This window comes from Mesoplodon mirus (assembly GCF_964341445.2).
Source record: "Mesoplodon mirus genome assembly, chromosome: 17".
Classification (NCBI taxonomy): Eukaryota; Metazoa; Chordata; class Mammalia; order Artiodactyla; family Ziphiidae; genus Mesoplodon; species Mesoplodon mirus.
In genome coordinates this window covers 43,376,534-43,390,432 of record NC_138993.1, presented here as the reverse complement: position 1 = coordinate 43,390,432, position 13,899 = coordinate 43,376,534, and the positions used below count along the sequence as shown (strand labels likewise).

The following is a 13,899-nucleotide window of genomic DNA, read 5'->3' as shown; positions in this document are numbered from 1 at the left end:
TTGATATTTATAGGACATTCCATCGAAAACCAACAGAATACACATTTTTCTCAAGTTCTCATGGAACATTCAACAGGATAGATCAAATCTTGAGTCACAAATCAAGCCTTGGTAAATTTAAGAAAATTGAAATTGTATCAAGTATCTTTTCTGACCACAATGCTATGAGACTAGATATCAATTACAGAAAAACACCTGTAAAAAATACAAACACATGGAGGACAAAGAATACACTGCTTAATAACGAAGTTATCACTGAAGAAATCAAAAAGGAAATTAAAAAATACCTAGAAACAAATGACAATGGAGACACAATGACTCAAAACCTATGGGATGCAGCAAAAGAAGTTCTAAGAGGGAAGTTTATAACAATACAATCCTACCTCAAGAAACAGGAAACATCTCGAATAAACAACCTAACCTTGCACCTAAACCAATTAGAGAAAGAAGAACAAAAAAGCCCAAAGTTAGCAAAAGTAAAGAAATCATAAAGATCAGATCAGAAACAAATGAAAAAGAAATGAAAGAAATGATAGCAAAGATCAATAAAACTAAAAGCTGCTTCTTTGAGAAGATAAACAAAATTGATAAACCATTAGCCAGACTCATCAAGAAAAAAGGGAGAAGACTCAAATCAATAGAGTTAGAAATGTAAAAGGAGAAGTAACAAGTGACACTGCAGAAATACAAAAGATCATGAGAGATTACTACAAGCAACTCTATGCCAATAAAATGCACAACCTGGAAGAAATGGACAAATTCTTAGAAATGCACAACCTGCCAAGACTGAATCAGAAAGAACTAGAAAATATGAACAGACCAATCACAAGCACTGAAATTGAAACTGTATTTAAATATCTTCCAACAAACAAAAGCCCAGAACCAGATGGCTTTACAGGCAAATTCTATCAAACATTTAGAGAAGACCTAACACCTATCCTTCTCAAACTCTTCCAAAATATAGCAGAAGGAGGAACACTCCTAAACTCATTCTACAAGGCCAACATCACCCTGATACCCAAACCAGACAAGGATGTCACAAAGATATAAAACTACAGGCCAATATCACTGATGAGCATAGATGCAAAAATCCTCAGCAAAATACTACCAAACAGAAACAAACAGCACATTAAGAGGATCATACACTATGACCAAGTGGGTTTTATTAGAGGAATGCAATGATTCTTCAATATATGCAAATCAATCAATGTGATACATAATATTAACAAATTGAAGGAGAAAAAGAAAACGTATGGTCATCTCAATAGATGCAGAGAAAGCTTTCCACAAAATTCAACACCCATTTACGGTAAAAACCCTCCAGAAAGTAGGCATAGAGGGAAACTTCCTCAATACAATAAAGGCCATATATGACAAACCCACAGCCAACATCGTCCCCAATGGTGAAAAACTGAAAGCATTTCCACTAAGATCAGAAACAAGACAAGGTTGTCCACTCTCACTACTCTTATTCAATATAGTTTTGGAAGTTTTAGCCACAGCAATCAGAGAAGAAAAGGAAATAAAAGGAATCTAAATCAGAAAAGAAGAAGTAAAGCTGTCACTGTTTGCAGATGACATGATAGTATACATAGAGAATCGTAAAGATGCTACCAGAAAACTACTAGAGCTAATCAATGAATTTGGTAAAGTAGCAGGATAGAAAATTAATGCACAGAAATCTCTTGCATTCCTATACACTAATGATGAAAAATCTGAAAGTGAAATCAAGAAAACACTCCCATTTACCTTTGCAACAAAAATAATAAAACATCTAGGAATAAACCTACCTAAGGAGACAAAAGACCTGTATGCAGAAAATTATAAGACACTGATGAAAGAAATAAAAGATGATACAAATAGATGGAGAGATATACCATGTTCTTGGAGTGGAAGTACCAACATTGTGAAAATGACTCTACTACCCAAAGCAATCTACAGATTCAATGCAATCCTTATCAAACTACCACTGGCATTTTTCACAAAAGTAGAACAAAAAATTTCACAATTTGTATGGAAACACAAAAGACCCTGAATAGCCTAAACAATATTGAGGATGAAATACAGAGCTTGAGGAATAAGGGTCCCTGACTTCAGACTATGCTACAAAGCTACGGTAATCAAGACAATATGGTAGTGGCACAAAAACAGAAACATAGATCTATGGAACAGGATAGAAAGCACAGAGATAATCCCAAGCACATATGGTCACCTTATTTTTGATAAAGGAGCAGGAATGTACAGTGGAGAAAGAACAGCCCCTTCAATAAGTGGTGCTGGAAAAACTGGACAGGGACATGTAAAAGTATGAGATTAGATCATTCCCTAACTCCATACACAAAAATAAGCTCAAAACGGATTAAAGACCTAAATGTAAGGCCAGAAACTATCAAACTCTTACAGGAAAACATAGGCAGAACACTCTATGACATAAATCACAGCAAGATCCTTTTTGACCCACTTCCTAGAGAAATGGAAATAAAAACAAAGATAAACAAATGGGACCTAATGAAACTTCAAAGCTTTTGCACAGCAAAGGAAACCATAAACAAGACCAAAAGACAACCCTAAAAATGGGAGAAAATATTTGCAAATGAAACAACTGATAAAGGATTAATCTCCAAAATTTATAAGCAGCTCATGCAGCTCAACAGCAAAAAAACAAAAAACCCAATCCAAAAATGGGCAGAAGACCTAAATAGATATTTCTCCAAAGAAGATATACAGAGTGCCAACAAACACATAAAAGAATGCTCAACATGATTAATCATTAGAGAAATGCAAATCAAAATTACATTGAGATATCATCTCACACCAGCCAGAATGGCAATGATCAAAAAATCTAGAAACAAAAAATGCTGTATATAGTGAGGAGAAAAGGGAACACTCTTGCACTGCTGCTGGGAGTGTGAATTGGTACAGCCAGTATAGAGAACAGTATGGAGGTTCCTCATAAAACTACAAATAGAACTACCATATGATGCAGCAATCCCACTACTGGGCATATACCCTGAGAAAACCATAATTCAAAAAGTGTCATGTACCGAAATGTTCATTGCAGCTCTACTTACAATAGCCAGGAGATGGAAACAACTTAAGTGTCCATCATTGGATGAATGGATAAAGAAGATGTGGCACTTTTACACAATGGAATATTACTCAGCCATAAAAAAGAAACAAAATTGAGTTATTTGTAGTGAGGTGGATGGACCTAGAGTCTGTCATACAGAGTGAGGTAAGTCAGAAAGTGAAAGACAAATACCGGATGCTAACACATATATGTATGGAATCTAAGAAAAGGAAAGAAAAAAAAAAGTCACGAAGAACCTATGGGTAAGATAAGAATAAAGACACAGACCTACTAGAGAATGGACTTGAGGATATGGGGAGGGGGAAGCATAAGCTGTGACAAAGTGAGAGATTGACATGGACATATATACACTACCATACGTAAAATAGATATCTAGTGGGAAGCAGCTGCATAGCACAGGGAGATCAACTCGGTGCTTTGTGACCACCTAGAGGTGTGGGATAGGGAGGGTGGGAAGGAGGGAGATGCAAGAGGGAAGAGAAGTGGGAACATATGTATATGTATAACTGATTCACTTTGTTATAAAGCAGAAACTAATACACCATTGTAAAGCAATTATACTCCAATTAAGATGTATTAAAAAAAAAGAACTAAATGCATAACCACATCTGGGAATAAGAGAGGAAATGGAGTCAGGATATGAAGAAATGAAAATTAAAAACTTTTCCTCAAGTGGAAAAAAAAAAAGATTGGTATGAGAAACTGAAACTTATTTTCAAAATTGAGTATAGCCCAAGGATTCATTTTCTTCTCCCAAATATATTTTACAAGAGTAACAAGCAAGTAACTTTACTGGAATTTGATTAATTCTTCTTCCACTCACTTCAGTTCTCTTTATTTTGCCCAAAGCAGAGCTACTTAATTAATATAAAAATATGAGATCAAAAGCAATTAAATTGGTATAAATTTTCCTTAATTAAGTCTCTTAACTTGGCAGTTTATCATTTTGGCACTTTTTTTTCAGATAGAGATGCAGAAATTGTCTGATATCTTAGGGAAAATGGTATATTTAACAGATTTGTATATATACTGTGGAAAATTACCTTTGTTAATACAGAATAACTTCATTTCCTTTAAAAATTGTTACTAAGTTAACTAATTATAAAGGAATACAAGCAAAAATATAAACTTATTTTCCAAAAAGAAAACGAATGTGAATTCAGTTTTGCCTGTAGTGTTGAAGCCCCAAATGTTTGCAATTATTTGCATCCTCATACAAGCAGATGGCATGCTTAATTTCTCCAAATGCTATCACCTCTTTGCCTTTCCCAGTTCTCTGTCAAAGCAAACAGTAACCCTTGATAGAAAAAAAGCAGAGTGAAAAGTACATAGTAAATGATAAACTTATCATGTTTCTGTCAAAGCTATTCAGTAACAAATTAAACCATAAAATATTAATTTAGCTATTTCACCAAATTAACAAATTTAGCTTTAAACTATATAAGCTAGTAATATAAAAATAGTAGGATCATTGAACTTTGCCCAAAGATTTGATCTTTTATTTTTGCCTCTCATTTCATTTTGGAAAATACTGGCTAGAAATATTTTATTATGATAGCAGTTCTTAAACTGATTTGAGTCTTGGATCTCATTGAGAATTGGATGCAAGCAGGTATAGAAAGAATGAACAAGGTTTGTTTTATTAATTGCTACACCAAAAGCACTGCTAATAATGCCAAACTCAAGGAAGTGCTCAATAAATACTTGTTGGAAAAAAATGAAAAGTGAGTGAATACTATTTCTCTAAAAATATCAAAGAAAGTTACTAACCATGTGGATTAAATCATTCCATTCATGAGTAGCTATTCTCTTAAAAAATATGATTTCTTTAATAAATGAATCTTTCTTTTTTATCTTATTCATATGTGTATACAAGCATAGCCTCCTCTTAACTGAGTCAGATAAATTTTTAAAAACATAATTAAAAATATAATTTAAACATTCTAGTTTACTGTATTTATTGTAATGGCATAATGATCCCATTAAAAATAATTGTCCATTGATGGATAGGAAACAATTATTATAATGAAACTAAAATATTTGAATGTTGTAAATGAAAAATAAAATTAAATATGCAACCTCTGTCTGAATAGGAATTGCTTTATGCTCTCTTAGAACTTTGTATCTATTTTTTTTTTCATTAATTATATGGAGCTAGAATAACCATTTTTACTTGCTTTTACAAAAATGAGGACAGGGCATGTCTTTGTCTCCCACTTTTTTCATGTAATACGAGTGTGAGAATTAATAATACCTCAAGAACAGCATGTGAGGGAGAAAATATGTATTATTATTCCACATTATAATTTCTTAGGCTCAGAATAGAGCAGAATGTCAAATAAAGCTCATAAAGTAAATTAATGAAGCTGGAAATGATGATAGCAGAAATATTTTCAGTTTTACAATCATATATAGGAAACTATATTTCCTTATTTATATCTCAAAACATTCCACACAAAAGTTATTCTTAGTAAACTTTAGTCCTCAGAGTATTTTCTCACTTGCTATTCATATGTGGCAGATAACTTTTTTGCTTAAAATGCACAGATCATGCATTTTTTGATAATAGATTTCAATATGCATTAAACTATTGAAAAAATACTATGTTATAATTTATAGGACCTAACTGATTAATCTTTTGTGAAAAAAATCACAAAAATATTTCTATGTGAAACATATTTTGCCTCCACAGTCAGCAACTTGAATGTTAAGTCAAGAGATTTTAAACTAAGTTTTAAATATTGCTTATGAACTGCAATGCTTTTTGCCATCATAAAGAAATACATAGCAAAATTAACTTGAATTGAAAACAAGATAATTGATTTTCTCTGAGTCTGTTTAAAATTTTCAGTGTTAGCTTAGTCTTTGAAGTTACAATGTGGCACATTTGGTGATCAAAATATTACAGCTGTTTTCTGGATGCCATTTGTGGCAAGCATAAAATGTCACTATATAGTAATATGCTTTTTTGAGCTAACAAATAGGAATCAATTCACTGAAATCTATTTTCATGAATGTTATTACTATTTTTTTTTGCTTCTATTATTTAAAACAGTGTGGGCAGCTGATTCTAAATGATATGAGAATTTTGCAATTAATCTAAGAAGGATTTGGGGCAGATACCCTTATGACCAAGCAAAAATTGAAAAATAACCAAAATAACAATTGTTATTTCCACTCTACTACTGCTGCTACCACTACTATTATTAGTAATTACAACATCAATTACAAACTATACTTATTGAACAGTTTTTATGTGTTAGGAATTGTTCTGTCTCATTCAACACTCACTGTAAACCTATAAGGTAGCTTGTATTCCTTTTTTATATGATAAAGAAATCTAGTTCAGATGAATGAAGTAATGAAGTAATGAAGTCAAGGTCATAAATTAAGAAGCTAGAAATCCAGTCCAGGAATTCTGGTATAATAAACTCATATAAGTCTCTAAAAATACAAATTTTTATTAACATGAATACATTAATATATTTCTCAGAATATGTTTTTTAAATTATATTTTTGCTTTTATTGTTATATTTTTTGTTTAAAAGTTTTAGGAACTTATAGGTTCCATTTTAGGGAAGAAGCTTTCCGGGATCCCTTTACACCCAAGCATGAAGAGTCTGCAGACTCAGATGCTCCAGGATTAAGCAAACATTTGCCTATGTAGACTGCATATCAATGAAAAGGAGACATGCTGCAGTAAGCTACTGTCTCTTATTTTGGGGGGGATATGTCATATATTTTTGTATATTATATATACATTTGTATATTATATATACATTTGTATATTTTATATACTTTTGGTATTTATCTGGACATAGGAAGGGATACAAGCTTAAAATGGTAGTAAAATACACCTTTCTGGATTTATGGGTTTTATGGTCATAAATCACCACAGAAAGACACAGAATCTTCATTAAAAATTGGCTGCAAATTTGTACTCACAAGCTTATTTACTCTGTTTTCCTCATTATGTTTCTTCCACTCTTCCAATCTTACCTGTCATATACTGAAGATGATTCTGTTATGCTGAAAGGGAAGGGAAAGTGCGAAGTATTTTATATGTGTGTGTGTGTGTGTGTGTGTGTGTGTGTATATATATATATATATATTATTTCGGAGGAAAGAGCTTTTCATTAATGATATAAGTCATAAAAATGAGGAGATAAAACCAAAATCAAAACAAGCTTTAGGGGCTTCCCTGGAGGTGCAGTGGTTGAGAGTCCGCCTGCCAATGCAGGGGACACGGGTTCATGCCCTGGTCCGGGAGGATCCCACATGCTGCGGGGTGGCTGGGCCCGTGAGCCATGGCCACTGAGCCTGTGCATCCAGAGCCTGTGCTCCACAATGGGAGAGGTCACAGCAGTGAGAGGCCCACGTACCAAAAACAAACAAACAAACAAACAAAAAAAAACAGGCTTTAGTATTGCCAATATCCTCTAAGGCATATTTATTGTATGAGAATAAAATCTCAGATTGACTGTGGTGTTCTTTTTAAGTTAATGTTTATCAGCAATCAGTTTAGGGCCCTCCCCCAGCCCTAAAAAGCTCAGGCTGTCCCGAGGGGGAGAATTGACCACTGGCAGTTTGGCCGATTAGTGAGGGAACTAGGAGAAAAGAAACAATGGCAAACAAGGAGAAAAGCAAACGGCCTTCTCTGCCCAGCCCCAGAGTGTGTCTGCTTCCATGCTGGGGCTTTTAAGAATCTCGAGGCAATCTTGCAAACTGCATTTAATCTGGCCAAAGACAACTTCAGACCTATATAACGTAACAGAAAAGGTCAGAAAACATTAAGCAGTAGAAGTGTGGAGCATCTTAAGCAAGATGACTGTCTCCAGAAGCAGTTGTGGAAACCCAGATGTATCTAATGACTTTAAGGATCTTTGGACAAAACTAAAGGAGTATCATGATAAAAACGTACAAGCTTTACAAATAAAAGTAACCAAACTGAAAAAGGAATGGATTTTAGATGCACAAAGACTAGAAGAATTCTTCACCAAAAATCAACAGCTGAGAGAGCAATGGAAAGTCCTTCATGAAACCTTTAAAGTTTTAGAAGATCAATTAAGAGCAGGATTATGTGATTGCTGTGCAGTAACTGAAGAACATAAGCAGAAGAAACAACAAGAGTTTGAAAATATTCGACAGCAGAATCTTAAAGTTATCACAGAGCTTATGAATGAAAAGAATACCTACAGGAAGAAAATAAAATGTTTTCTGAATAGCTGCAGCAGAAAATTGAGAACGATCAACCACACCAAGCAACTGATCTTGAATCTGAGGAAGGTATTAATCCAGATTCACCAATAACAAATTTTTCATTTTCTGGTACTAACTGGCTACGAAGAAAGGAGAACCTCCATGTCCAACACATAGAACACATACTAAACTGGAAAATTCTGTGTGTGCACATGAATTGAAAAAAGTACCAAAGTCTTCAACTCATCCACAACATAAACCTAATGAAAGTGAAATTCTAGTGACCAGCACTTGTGATCAGAATCGAGCTCCAATGGCTAAAACATATGGAAAAAGCAGTTATTCTCCTGTTAATTTAGCTACAGTTGTTGCTGAAACAGTTGGACTTAGTGTTCAAGATGAATCTGAATCTTGAGGCCCTAGGAACCCTCTTGGTGATGAGCTCTACCACTGCCTGGAATGAGATAACCAAAAAAAAAGAAAAAGACATTTTGTGGAATCTAGAAGAAATGGTGAAGATAGTTTAACATTTTCAGGTTCTAATTCAAAGACTCCTCCTCAAGAAGAATTGACCACTCAGGTATCATCTCCTGTACTTGGAGCTACCTCTAATGTGAAAAGTAGTTTGAATACAAGGTTTTTTTCCCTTCTCTTTTAAAGACTGGGGAAAAAACAAAAACAAAAACCAAAGAAAACAAAACAAAAATCTGAAAACAGTGCCTTTCAGTAACACTTCTAATCATAGATTAGAGAAACCTAGATCAGAATCTGAAGATGGTGCTCTTTTCACACATCATAATCTTGGAGCTGAAGTGAACAAGATCACTAACCAGTCATCTTCTAATAAGCAGATGTTTATAAATAGAAATACAAATGAACCCCTAAGTGAACAGGAAACTATTGATCACACTAAAGATACTGCTACTGATAAAGATAAATATGTAGTACCCCTGAAATCATTGGCAGGCAGAACCAAAAGGAAGAAAATTGAGGAAGAAAGTGAGGATGAAATAAGCTGCCCCCAAACCTCCTTTGATAAATAAAATGTTTTTCCTTTTGCACTGGATAATTGTTCTTCCATGAATGGAAACTATGTGATGGATAAACCTCTGGATCTGTCTGATCGATTTTCAGCTATTCAGTGTCAAGAGAAAAGCCAAGGAAGTGAGAATTCTAAACTCAGATTTAGGCAAGTGACTCTCTATGAAATTTTGAAGCCTGTTCCAAAGGGCTCTTCCTCAAGCCATAAGGCCTTGAGTGGGAGCTGTGGGTTAAACCAAAAGAGCCCTTTTTACAGGAGTCTCTTTTCCAGTCCTTGAGTAAATCTCCAGATAATAAAACACTGTTACAAATAAAGGAAGAAAATCCTATCTTTAGAATCCCTCTGCATCCACGTGAAAGTATAGAGACAGAGAATCTTTTTGATGACATGAAGGGTGCTGGTTCTCATGAGCCTATAAAAATAAAAACCAGGTCAATCCGTGAAGCATATGAATTTGAACCAGTTCTTCTGTTAAATCCATGTAGAATTGCTAAAATAAAGTCTCCACAAACAATCAAGATGTATCCTTTGAAAATATCCAGTAGAGTATAGATCCAAGAGCAGACCTTTCTCAGTATAAAATGGATATTACTGTAGTAGATATAAAGGATGGAAGTCAGTCAAGATTAGCAGGAGGAGAGACAGTGGACATGGACTGTACATTGGTTAGTGAAACTATGCTTTTAAAACTGAAGAAGCAGAGCAGAAGGGAGAAAAATGTCTAAATGGAGAAGGAAAAATGAATGATAGCTTGGAAGATATGTTTGATTGGACTACACATGAAAAATATGAATCCTGTTTGGCGGAGAGCTTCCCCCACGTAGCAGAGAAAGTGTTGTCAGCTACTACAAAAAATCAAACACTCATAGTGATAAACAAGATAAGGTCAAACAGAAAGCATTTGTGGAGCCATATTTTAAAGATGATGAAAGATAAACTAGCTTACAAAATTTTCCTCATATTGAGGGGGTTCAGAAAAAAGAAGAGAGAAGAAAATTGCTTGGCCACACATGTAAGGAGTGTGAAATTTTATTATGCAGATTTTCCAGCAGAAGAAAGAGGAAAGAAGTTGGCTTCCTCCTGGACACCGATTTTGCTACATTCCACACAACACACCAGAGAATTTCTGGGAAATTGGTTTTCCTTCCACTCAGACTTGCATGGAAAGAGGTTACATTAAAGAAGATCTTGATTCTTGTCCTCATCCCAAAAGATGGCAACCTTACAGTGCAATATTTTCTCCTAAAGGCAAAGAACAGAAGATATAAATGTTGAAGCAAAAAGAGAAGAGAGAACAATTTTCTTTTTAGTTATTTATAGTTAAAGTTGGTATTAAACACTGATTTTTTTGATCTTCTGTAAAATGATTTACAAATCATTTTTCTATTGGAAATGTTTTTAAATGACATTTACCTATCACACAGATGACTACTTAAAAATGTGGATAAGTTTATGTTGTATTTTCTTGCTTTTGAACCTTTAAAATAATAAAGTGCTTTCATTTTGCACTCTGAGTTAAGAGTTGTTTATTACTTTATTTGGTAATACTTAATTACCATTTTGAAAGTATGAAAAAAATGAATTTAAAAGAAGACAGGATGTAAGCAATATGGCAAAGTGAAGAAAAACCTTTCTCTATCCCCTTCAAACTACAACTAGTAAAATATCTACAACTCAACAAAGGTGTTTCTTCTCAATACAGCAGGAAGCTGGAGAATTCCACACATCTGTACATATAAAAGTGGGTGGACTGGAACACATAGAAGAGACAGAGCCTGGGGAATAACAGAATTGGTGCCTGCAACCCTGGCCCTCTGACTGCAGTAGCTGAGTCCACAGCTTTAGAGATGCAAGTAGCAATAGGGAAGGTGGCACACAAGACCCCAGCCTCCTTACAGCAGTAGTGCCCATAGCCAAAGTTAACTGAGTAGCCATGGCAGTGTGGACTGGTACACTGTCTTTCCAGTCACTGTGGTGCTCACAACCTCAGCCCCCATCTTACTCATCTGCAGTGCAGAACCAGCAAACCTTATGATACCAGACAGGATACAAGCACCTGTGTGACCCCCAGCTCCCCTCCTACTATCCCCCTTTCTCCATGGTGACAGAGCCTGTGACTCAGGGGATGTTGGATGCAAGGGAAGAGCCCACCATCCCAGTGATGACAGTGACACTGGCTGAAACAAGGCAACAACAACCCCAGAGGCACAAAAAGCTATAAGGAAAGAAGGAATCCCCATCTGTTACAGAGGTGGTGGAGGCTGGAAAGCACCAGCTCTCAAATATAACCAGAGGCAACTCAAGTAAGAGAAAGCAAAAACTTGTGTTTTAGTGTCACCTACCAGAAAACAAGACTCTAACTTCTAACCTGTCATTTAATTTCAAATGTACCAGCAAGGGAATTCATCAGGCACCATGAAGAGCCACAGTAACACTATACCACAGAAAGAAAATGACAATTCTCCAAAAGCCAAACTTAAAGTAATGGAATGTTACAATCTAACTGATAGAACATTCAAAATAGGTGTTCTGAAGAAACTCAATGAGCTATAAGAAAACTCAGAAAGGCAGTTTAATGAGATCAGAAGTAAAATTAATGAACAGAAGGAATACTTTACTAAAGATATTGAAACTCTAAAAATGAACCAAAGAGAAATTCTGGAGCTAAGAAACTCAATAAATGAGGTGAAGAATGCATAAGAAAGCATTGGAGATAGAGCAGACTATATGGAAGAGAAAATTAGCAAACTCAAAGATAAAAATCTGGTAATGATACAAATAGAAGATGAAAGGGAAGTAAGATATAAAAAAAATAAAGAAATTTTACAAGAGTTATCCAAATCTTCTTGGAAGGGTATATTAGGGTAATGAGTATCTCAGAAAGAGAAAAACAGTAAAAGGGTGAGAGAGGTTATCTAAAGAAATAATAGCTGAGAACATCCCAAACCTGGGGAAGGAACTAGATATACAATCCATGAAGCTAAGAGAACATCTAAATACCTCAATACAAAAAGACCTTCTCCAAAGCAAATATACACAAAAATTGTCAAAAGTAACTGACAAAGAAAGAATTTTAAAGGCAGCCAAGGAAAAGAGAATGGTAATCTACAAAGGAATTCTCATTAGGCAATCAGCAGATTTCTCAGCTGAAGCCCTACAGTCCAGATGTAGAATGACATTCTCAAGATATTGAAAGATAAAAACAGTTTACCAAGAATACTCTATCTAGAAAAGTTATCACTCTGATATGAAGTATAAATAATTTCCCAGACAAACAAAAGCTGAGGGAGTTCATCAACACTAGACCTGTCTTGCAAGAAATGTTGAAAGGAACTCTTCCATCAGATTTCATTCATATGTGAAATATAAAAAAACTAATAAAGAAACAAATAAAGATAAATTAATTAACAAACCAAATCAAACCAAACCAACCCAAAATAAACACAAAGATACAGAGAACAGAGTAGTGGCTACCAGAGGGAGAGTGGTGAGGGGAGGGCAAAATGGGTAAAGGAGATCAACTGTATGGTGACAGATGGAAACTAAATTTTTGGTAATGAGCAAGTTGTAGTGTATACAGGAGAAAAAATATAATGTACACATTAAACTTATATAATGTTATAAATCAACATCACCTCAATAAAATACATTTTTTTAAATACTAATGATATAAGGTAACAAAATATTATCAAATTTTGTATTGGTTCAATTAATTGTCTTAAATTAAAATTCTTATCCAGGTGAATTCACAAGAAAAAGAAACATGAAATGTTATTTTTCAGTTCCCTGTTATCTAACACTATCTGAAAACAGTGAATTAATTAAGGTTTTGGTATCTGCTATAAAAAATTAATACCTACATTTCTGTGGCTTAATGCAATTGAATATATTTCTAAATCTGGGAGTAGACCAATATTGGCTTTCTTGATCAAGGACTGAAAGAGTTTGATTTAGGAAGTCATGAATGCACCAAAGCTGCCCAGGGAAGAGATATGTAACCATCAGAAGGAACGAAAACAGAAGAGGGGTTTGAGTGGTATTCATAGGTCAAGATGGAAGTGGCCCACTGCATCTCTTCTCAAATGTCATGGGCTAGGATGCGGTCACAGGGCCAAAACTAAATACAAACTTGGAGGAGAAACAAGTACAGGAGGAAGAAAACCACACATTTTGTTAAGCAGCTGGCATTCTCTCCCCAAATCTCTAATTACACATATTTTATTTATTTTTATTTGTACCTATATAGCAAATTGAAAAGTAGATTTTATGATTCAAACTTTTTTCTGTTAAAAATGAGAATAATCAACAAAAGGTAGCCTTTTTTAGTGTTTAAGAGTATTAGAAAAATATACATTTAAAATATTGCTGACATATTGTCACAAACTTACATTTTTCAAAAAAATTGTTATATTTCTTAAAGGTGGCAACATTTACTTATATTGAGTATTTTATTTTGTTTCAGTTTATTTTGTGAGATGCGATTTGAGATTATTTACTTCTGAATCAATCATTTTAATTATATGTATTTTAACTAAATATGGGTGTTATTGTGAATGCAATTGTTTCT

General features: G+C 34.3%; 1 pseudogene across 1 annotated transcript; it reads left to right on the top strand.

The window, feature by feature from the left end:
• The first annotated feature begins 7,915 nt into the window (after positions 1 to 7,915).
• Positions 7,916 to 10,607, top strand: LOC309792641 (DNA endonuclease RBBP8-like; annotated as a pseudogene). Its single transcript has 2 exons — positions 7,916 to 10,264; positions 10,363 to 10,607. The product of its transcript is annotated as a DNA endonuclease RBBP8-like (transcript).
• The last annotated feature ends 3,292 nt before the right edge of the window (positions 10,608 to 13,899 follow it).